Raw genomic sequence first — 10052 nt, forward strand, 5'->3', positions numbered from 1 at the left:
CTTGGGCTGGCGCTGCTGCTGTCAAAGGAGCCCCAAGAAGCCTGAAAGCCCAGTGAGTTCCCCATGCCCAAGCTTCCGCAGTACCACGGAGCCAGGCCTTGACTCCGGCCTGCTGATACCCACGTTGGATTTCTACAGAGCCCTAAGTTATATTTGTAACATTCTAAACCCCTATTTTGTTACAACAGCCCTGGGATATCAATACCCCTCTGTGTGCTTTTTATTTATTTATTTATTTATTTATTCTGTATTTAAGACAGGATCTGCAGGGTCTACAGTGTCTCACTACATAGATAGGACTCATTGTGATTTTCCTGTTTTCAGCCTTCCAAGTGCTGGGATTACAGACCAGCACCACCACTCCCAGTCTCCATCACCATCTCAGCGCGCCCCATGGGCAGGCCGGCATGGCACACCAGGGATGGGACCCCACTGGGGATCGAACTGCTTTTGCTTCTTTCCTGCTCAACTGATCTGGAATGTGGTTCACCGTAACCACATACGAGGCCGACACCACTGATACTGGAAGCAACTTGGGTCCTTGGTTGCTGATGCCGGTGAGTGCCCCAGCAGGAAATGGGGGACTCAGCTGGGACACCTCCATGGGGAGGCTGTTTACACAGATGTGGGTGGAGTGCAGGGAAACCATACGGGACCCCAGCAGCCCTGGCCTGTGGGTATCGGGAACCGGAGTGGAGATGTTACACTGTGGGGAGAGGAATAGCTGCTTACGGGGAGCTGTGGTCTTTGTCACCAGACCTGGCCAGCTATGACACCCAGCAGGGCCCCTTGGGACCAAAGTCATCACTCTGCTCCTCTGTCCCATCTCTTGCTGGTCAATTTTCCCACACAGCCTTCCGGGCATAGAGCAGGGGACAGGTGGAGGCGGAGCCGCACAGGGCCTAGGGTTACACTGTATGACCTGGCTCCTTGGATGACCGGCAGGCTTGCAGATGTACCTGAGAGAAAAGCAAACCTCTCTTTTAAGTCACAGTGCACCAACAGCCCCAATAGCAGCCTTGAGACACCAGGCTCAAGAGGATTTGAAACACCAAATCCTCTCCAGCTGATACAGGGAGAAAAACTGGTCTTGGATGGGTGACCTCCAAACAATACAGGGAACCTCCAAATGACATAGAGAAAAATGGATCTCTGGACCTGACCTGCATGAGTTTGTGTTCTCTAAAACCGAAGAATGAATTTTAGGAACAAACGGAGGTTATGAGCAGAATATACTTATTGAGAGAAAGAAAGCTACTGTCCAAAAGAGGGACAGGAGGAGGGCTGAGCGGGTAGTCCCCCCGGGAAGCTGTCTCTTCCAGGGACTTTTATAGTGTAAAACCATGTGAGGCTAAGGTAGAAAGAATGGGAACTCGCTTAGGTGGGCAGGAGGTGGGACAAAACTATGGCCAACCAATGGGATTACAAGCACCATTGCTCAGGTAAAACTGATTAAATCCAGGACCAAATGGGAAAGTGAGTCACGTAGCAAGCAGGCATGAATACAGGACAGGGTCTCTTCCTGTTGGGGGTTGGGCTAATGACTCATTTGGGCTCTTTCAAGTTGATTGATACTATTTAGGATATCAATCCCTAATGCCCATCCCTAGGGAAGTATGTAGCTGTGCTTCCTCTTTTTGTCTTGGTCTTGAGGTGTGGCCCATGTGGGAATGTCTGTCTCTTCCAAGTTGCAAAGTCACCTTGTCTTCCATCTTGTCTCCTTGAGGGCCTGGCCCTGTCTGACTGCCTATAATATTTCTGTCTAACTCGGCTGTCTGCAACACAGCCATGACAACAGTCCTCTCTTTCCTGCAGTGTGGGGAGAGGGACCATGCCAGGTGTTAAGGGCAAATCCTGGTTTGTCCCCTGTGTGACCTCAGATAATTCTCTTTCTGAATTCCACGTCTTCACTTCTTCAGCTATAAAGTGCTTCCTCCTCCTAGTCCTCTGCTTCCAGGGTTACTGAGTTAATTCACATGAAAGGCTCTGAGAAGAATGAGGGACTCCAGAAGCCCCTCGTGTCATTATTATGACATCGCACAAATTACATGTGTGCTCCCCTCGGTGCCCCTCCCTGCCTTGCAAGCACGCCCTCTGCCTGTCCCCCAAATCCAGCCTCATCCTACAGAAGCTTCTGGAGGCTTCTCCAGCCTAACTCAAAGCCCTTTCTTTGAAGTTCTGAGTTGTCAGCTAGCTGAGGAACCTTAGCTTTCTGACCCAAGAGTGAGTCCCTGAGGACGCAGAGCCTGTCCTCATAGGACTGCAAACCAGGTGGACGGAGCACACCAAATAAGCACCCTCGCTTCTATAAAATGGCCCCAGAGCGATGAAGCCAGGCAGTCCTCAGACTGACACTGACCTAAAATTGTCTCAACTGGAGCAGGAACCGAGTTCACCACAGGTGCGGCCACCCTGAAAGCATAATAGAGACTGAGTCCAGTCTGTTTGTCAACATCAAGCAGGAGGATGTTAGATGTATCCTGTCCTGTCCTCCCCTCCATAACTACCAATGCCCTATAGCCTCATTAAAAATCCCATCCCTGGGCTGGGGAGATGGCTCAGTGGAATAAGTGCTTCCCTGGCAAGCACAAGGGCCTGAGTTCAATCCCTGGTTCTACTAAAAAAAAAAAAAAAAAAAATCCCATCCCCTTGGGGCTTCGGATATAGCTCAGAGGCACAGCACCAGCCTGGCAGGCATAAGGTCCTGAGTGCAGTGTCTGGTACAAAAAAAAAAAAAAAGTAACTAAAAATCCTGTCCCCCCTTCTGGAAGCTCCTTCTTCTCAGTACCACCCAGAGCCCCAGCAGCTGCTCATCCCTTGTCCCCTTTCCTCCTCCAATCCAGCCTCTTCTCTGGGCACTGGGTCATTCTCCTCTGCCATGTATTTTGTTTTGCTGACACTAGGGCTCACCATGTTGTTCAGGCTGGCCTTGTCCTATATAGCCCAGGCTGGCCTAGAACTCATGGCTGCCGCCTGCCTGAGTCCTCCTGTATGTGCTCGAGTTGACTGGAGTGTTGCTATTTTCCAGGTCGCTTGGCCATGAATTAGGCTGCATTGCACCCCATTGAAGATGGGGTGGCTACATTTGCCAAGCAGAGCTTACTGAGCCAAAGGTGGGTGGGGGCTTTCCTCTCCCTCCTGATGGACTTCGTCCAGAAAACTGATTACATTATAAATTAAAGAACACCAGATGCAAGGGCCAGGGATTCGATCCCCGGGCCTGCCGTGCTGGTCCTGCCCCTGGGGCGCGCTGAGACGGCAATAGAGACTGGCATGGTGACGTGTGCCTGTAATCCCAGCACTTGGGAGGCTGAAACAGGAGGATCACTATGAGTCCAGTCTACACAGTGAGACCTTGTAGACCCTGTAGACCTTGTCCTAAATACAAAAAAAAAAAGAAAAAAAGAATGAAAATTAAAGAACACACTTGAAAACATTTATATATGTAAAGGTGTGGGGGCAGGAGAAATAGCTCAGTAGAATAAGTGCTTGCCTACAAGCATAGGGTCCTGAGTTCAATCCCTGGCACTGCCAAAAAAAATAAAATAAATAAATAAATGTAAAGGTGTATGGGGTGTTTCTTTTTTTAAAAAAATAATTTTTTAATTATTTATTTATTTTTATTTATTACATTTATTTATTGTGTGTGTGTGTGTGTGTGGCCAGCTCAGCCCACCAGGGGGAGGGGCTGGCTGGCATGTGGTGCTGGGGATCGAACCGTGGTCCCTGTGCTTCGCCAAGCTTGATTCAGGTAGGTGCTTTAGACCACTGAGCCATCTCTCCAGCCCCGGGTGTTTCTTTTTTTTTTTTCTGTGGTACCGCGGATTGAACTCAGGACCCTGTGTTTGCCAGGTAAGCACTTATTCTACTGAGCTATCTCCCCAGCCCCATATAAGGTTTAATGTAAAATTTATACCAACAGAGATGACATGCAGGCTTCACAGTCATCCTGTGCCATTTATTTTTTTTAAATGTATTTATTTGTGTGTGTGTGCGTGTGTATGTGTGTGTAGCCAGCTCAGCCCACCAGGGGGTGGGGCTGGCTGGCATGTGGTGCTGGGGATTGAACCGCGGTCCCTGTGCTTTGCTAAGCCCATTCCAAGTAGGTGCTTTAGACCACTGAGCCATCTCACCAGCCCACATCCTGTGCCATTTAGCAGATCCATTCATTGAAGCCCACCTGCGTCCACACACCACACACCTGCCCCCTTTCTCCCTTGCCTCCCTGCAAGGTAAGCTTGAATGGAAAGAGCACCCAATTTGCATTCATTTTATTTTTTTTTAATTATTTATTTATTCATTTTGTGTGTGTGTGTGTGTGGCCAGCTCAGCCCACCTGGGGGCGGGGCTGGCTGGCATGTGGTGCTGGGGGATTGAACCGCGGTCCCTGTGCTTTGCCAAGCTTGTTCCAAGTAGGTGCTTTAGACCACTGAGCCATCTCTCCAGCCCCTACATTCATTTTAAATAGGGACCAGAATTCTTTCCCTATCGTACCACGGTGGTCACTATGGTGGCCACAGCATGTTGGTCCAGGAGTTTTCCATGGTGTGCTGAAGTTACGTTGTGCGCACACACATGCTGAGATGGAGATTGAGATAGGCGTGGTGGTGCATGCCTGTAATCCCAGCACTAGAGAGGCTGAAGACAGGAGGATCACTACAAGTCCAATCTACATAGTGAGACCCTGTAGACCCTGTATTAAATACATAAAAACAAACGAACAAGAAAACCTGATAGGTTTTCCAGGAGAAACAGACAGAAGGAAAAAGGGAAAGGGACTTTATTATCTTTGAGGACAAGAAAAGAATGTGGGGAAGATAAGGGATTCCCTGAGTTGGAGCAAAGGGAGGCTGAAGCTTTTATGGCCTGTTGCCAGGGGTGGGGTTTAAGGAGGATGTTTAGATATAGGTGAGGAGCTGCTTGGGCTCTTCCCGGGGGCAGCGGGAAAGGTGAAAGCAAACCTACCCTGGGCTGAGCTGGAAAAGAAGGGGGGTGGGGTCTCAGGGAAGATAAGTTGTTGTTTTAAGTGCTTCAGCCATGTTAGATGACCACCGTAATAATTCAGCAATTCATACTAGGGCCAGAACCTATCAAACAGTTTCAATATTCTTTTATGATTTTGTTTGTATTGCAGTATTTTTTAGTGATGAGGAATTGTACATCATGTTTACAAATGCAGCTCTAACTTACATGAACAAGATGTACTGCAGTTTCTTTCGACCCACGTGCAAGCAACCTACACAGTGATGAGAATCATGCATTTTTTATCCTATGTGAAAAAAATTTTTGATAAGGCTTTGAAATTGTATAGATTGATGAGAATTTCGCTCTGGAGATGCTATCATTTAACTCCTGGATGCTGAAAAAGAGAAGATCAGCTGTCCATGCCTACGGGTTAATGAAACCAAAGCCTGTTGATATCTGTTCACTTGAAAATTAAAATATAGGATGACCTGGCAGCGTAACATAAAGAAGAAAATTGAGGCCTGAATAATGTTAAGAAATGAATTTTACTTGGCAAAATGAGCACATTGCAAGTACTTATGAAGTAGTCAGTAAAAGAGAAAAGCCTGGTGTGATTAAGGTACATTTATCACCAAATGAAGCTTTCACAGAAAACAGAACAGGAAGAACACCGCTAGCTTTTCTGTTTCCCTGGGATTTTTCCAAATCCCAACATTTCTCACCAAGAGGGGATGTGTATGCAAGCCTTATCTTTCTTTCTCCTTCATTAACAGTGATCTTCAGATTAACCCTTTGGTGCTAGGAGCCGACGTTTTCTAAAGTAACCTATGAAGTCCAGGGGGCAGGAGCCCTGCCTGCGGTGAGCTGGAGGCACAAGCTTGCTGGACTGATCATGGAGATGTACTCCAATTAGTCTCTGACAGCTTCCATACAGAAGACTGCATCGCGACATAGTGGAATGGTTGCTTCATGGGAGAGCATGTGCCCTTCCAGAAGGGGACTCGTGTCCATGTGCAGGTATCGTGGAAGTGTAGATTTAGGGCTCAGAGACCACTGCGGTTGGTGCTTGGGCCTCTGGGGCTGAGAGGGGATTAAAGGTATTTTATTAAGACAGCTAAGACATATTCAGATATAGATTTTATCCTAATTTTTCATATTTTTTTAGTGTATTTGTTACAGGGTCTACACAGTTGCACTCCGTAGATCGGACTCATAGTGATCCTTCTGTGTTCAGCCTCCCAAGTGCTGGGATTATAGGCGTGAGCCACCATGCCCAGTCATAATCTCAGTCTCAGCCGGCCCCAGGGGCGAGGCCAGCACAGCATGCCTGGGATCAAACCCAGGCTGCTGCACTTTGCCTAAGCAGGCGTTTTAGTCTGCTGAGCTATCTGGCCAACCCTACCAATTTTTCGTATTTCTACCTGAGCGACTTTCATCCTTACTATTAAGTACAAAGTTACAGTAAATGGTAGTTTATTCCTACTTCTCTAGATTAACTTTTTTTCATTTGGAATGATGTTGAGTATTTGTGACAAGAAAGACTAGAAGCTGTGTCCTCTATGTTGTCTTGCATCCATTTTCTAAGAAACAGATGAGAGGAACAGGAGAAAGCTGAGGCCACCTGATGTTTAGGGCATTTGTTCCTTCAGAGGGGAAGTGTGACACTGTGCAGGAGGCACAGAGCTTTTGGCCTTTTTGGTGCTCATGCCCTCCCCCCACCTGCCCCCACCACCCCACCAAAATCTTAAGGTGACTTCCATGGCCTTGACCAAGAATACTTCAGAAAGATTAATGGTGGGTGCTGAGAGTGCCTGGGCTGGCTGCTCCTCATGGCCATGCACAGGGCTGTCACCCTCTCTGAGGCCATCGGTGTCACAGAAAGTATGTTCTTGGCTTCAATTTTGAGACTCCCAGATCCCAGTCATGTGGCATGAAGGCATGAGAGAGTACAGAGGACATGCAGAGGGCAGCTATGAAGCTTCCATGTGTTGCCTATAGCTGCAGTTTTGGGTTCTTTTTTTTTTTTTTTAACATTTATTTATTTATTTATTTATTTATTGTGTGTGTGTGGCCACTTCAGCCCACCAGGGGGCGGGGCTGGCTGGCATGTGGTGCTGGGGAATCGAACCGCGGTCCCTGTGCTTTGCCAAGCTTGTTCCAAGTAGGTGCTTTAGACCACTGAGCCATCTCGCCAGCCCCCAGTTTTGGGTTCTGACAGAACAGCCAGAAACCTAGAATCATCCTATCCAAATCCAGTTCCAACTTTGCAGACTCCAGCTTGTATGTCATGGTCTGACCTCCTGTCCCAAGGCAGCCATCTTGGAGGAAATTGGCCCCTTCTGCGTAGATTGCTGGCAAGGGTTGCTCACAGCTTTGCTTTCCACACTATTTACACAGCATTATTCCAGTACTTTACCATTTCCCTCACCTGATTTCTGGCTTCCCAATGCTGACTGTTCTTGCTGGGCCACTGGCTGCTTCTAGAGCACCAAAGTAAGGGCCTCCCTTCCTAACTGCAGGGTCTCCGTGCTAGGCCTCTGTGTACACCCTTGCTTCTACCATTTGTGCCGTCCACAGTAGACCTTCCTTATCTTGCTCCTGTAGTGCATCACAGGTGAGCAGGAAATGTAACGCATTTATTTAAACAAAAAGGCCTATAAATTGGAATTGAATTACTTCCCTGTAGCTTTATAGTTTGTGACATTTCTTGACCTTGCTAGTTCTTTCATTACATCCCTGAAAGATTTAATCATCTGGGTCAGGATTTTAAGCAGACAAAACTATGAACCCAAGAAACTGTATTACTGTTACTGTTGGTTATACTAAAACTTTTTTCCTTAAGTATGTAACCTGTAAGGGTGTGAAATAACAAGGAATTTTTTGTACACTGTACATCCTTAGTATTTCCACATGTATATGATAGGGATGCACATTATTTTCCTTCATATAGATATCTTCAATAAAGCACTATGACAGGGCCAGCCAATAGCTCAGCAGATTAAAGTGCCTGCAAGCAGGCGCAGGGGTCAGGGATTTGATCCGCCTGGCCTGCAGTGCCGCCCCCGGGCACACGGAGAGGGTGATTGAGACTGGGCGTGGTGGTGCCACCTGTAATCCCAGCTCTTGGGGGGCTATAAACAGGCGGATCACCACAAGTCCAATCTAGTAGTGAGACCCTGAACATCCTGTACACCCTTCCCTAAAATACAAAAAACAAAAAACAAAAAAAAAACTACTATGTCAATTTGTTAAAAAATTAAAAAATGAATTTTTGTTCTAAAATATCTCAAAGATAATCTTTTGGGACTAGTATAACTTTTGAAGATAGTTAAGCAAACATACAGTTGTAGTTATTTAACTATACTCAGTGGAGTTATTTTAAGATTTCTCAAAAGCTTCAGTGTTATGTATACTTTGTCTTGTTTTGAGAAAGGGTCTTGCCATGCAGTTCAGGTCAGCCTTGAACTTACTATGCAGCCCAGGGTGGCCTTGAACTCATGACTGTCATCCTGCATCAGCCTCAGAAGTGCTGGGATTAAAGGCGTGTACTACCAGGCCCAGCTTCTGTGGTTTTTAAAATAGTGCTACTCACAATAACAAAGTTGGCCAAATTTTAGATTGTAAGCTTTATGTTACGAAATGTATTTATTAAACAAAGTTTATTTGCATTTTTTTTTCTTTCTTTTTTTTTTTTCTTCTTTTTTTTTTTTTTTTTTTTGGCGGAACTGGGGATTGAACTCAGTCCCTTGGGCTTACCATGCAAGTGCTTGCTTATTCTACTGAGCCACCTCCCCAGCCCTTCATTTGCTTATGCAGGTAAACACAAAGACATTTAATTTCTAAACTAATTACTTGGTTGGAAATATTAATTCTATATAGTATACAACCAGTTTTCTAGGGCATATAATAATGTTCAATCCAAATATTTACTCTGTTGAAGGGAGTAACTCAAAACTTTCTCCTGAATCTGTTTCTCTAGCCAACTAAAGGAATCACGCTATTGTGGACTTTCTAGAGAGGCTTAGAAATAAAAGTTACATGGAGGATGTAAATTGAACAACAAAACCAGTGTTTAAAGAATTCCAGAGACTCGGACTATGGGAAGAGGCTCAACATTTGAGAAAAGCTGTATAAACATGCTGTATCTAAAGACAAACACTCGGGAATCTTTATGACATTCAGGTTGAGCTTTGTGTTGTTTTACTGCTTATGAGTCATCTAGCAAAAGCAATATATATGGAAAAGATCAAATATTCAGAAGCAAGACCACAATTGCTTTCACTTGGAAACAGGAAATCTAACATTTTATGGACAAGAAAGTCAATGTCTTTAGATAACGAGAGAGATGATTCTTTCGTCAGTGCCTGGGACCAAGCCCGGGGCTTCATGCATGCTAAGCAAGCTCTCTATCGCTGAGCTACATTCCCAGCCCTAGATAGGATGTTTTAAATAATAAATTTGCTGTTATTTATCCTTTCAAATACTCTAGTTTTATTTAAGCCATAAGATCATCACAGCAAATGTGCACACATTTCTGAATTTTCTCCTGAAAATCTCTGGGGGAAAAATGATTTGTCTCAACTCTGAATGCATCTTACCATACTTTGAAACATAAGAGCAAAGAGAGAAAGCAGTTAATAAAGTAATCATGGCTATTATAACGTTGCATTCAAACACAGACCACAGAATTCCTACTGAACCCAAACAAACTCAGGTTTCTCTGAAGTACCAACATATTTTTAAGCAACATCAATCAGCAAGCTTGGTTTATTGTTCTTAGGTTAGCTGCTGGAAGTCAAACTCTGCTCTGAGAGATGTGAGCTTCGCCCATTATCTCCATTTAGGTTGCAGATTCTGTTGACGTGAACTTCACATCCAAGCATGAAAGGTCGTTTCTGAGAATACACTTCAGGGCGTTATCCATTTTGAAGTAAATACTACATTAGAACAAGGGCTATATATGTGGGCTATAGAAAAAAATTATAAAATAAGGTAAAAAGCTATTTTAAACTAGATAAATTCCTGGGTGGTTGTCTTTTTAATCCACAAGAATTATATGTAAGTGCGTGGTATGTATACTATATTAT

General features: G+C 45.2%; 1 long non-coding RNA gene across 1 annotated transcript; it reads left to right on the forward strand.

Annotated features, from left to right (window-relative positions):
- Positions 1–406: 406 nt before the first annotated feature.
- Positions 407–6070, forward strand: LOC111817736. The gene is made up of 3 exons (XR_002821866.1): positions 407–557; positions 3836–3852; positions 5135–6070. It is a non-coding gene; the product is annotated as an uncharacterized LOC111817736 (long non-coding RNA).
- The last annotated feature ends 3982 nt before the right edge of the window (positions 6071–10052 follow it).

The sequence above is a fragment of the Octodon degus genome, unplaced genomic scaffold (genome assembly GCF_000260255.1).
Source record: "Octodon degus isolate 3935 unplaced genomic scaffold, OctDeg1.0 scaffold00068, whole genome shotgun sequence".
Taxonomy (NCBI): domain Eukaryota; kingdom Metazoa; phylum Chordata; class Mammalia; order Rodentia; family Octodontidae; genus Octodon; species Octodon degus.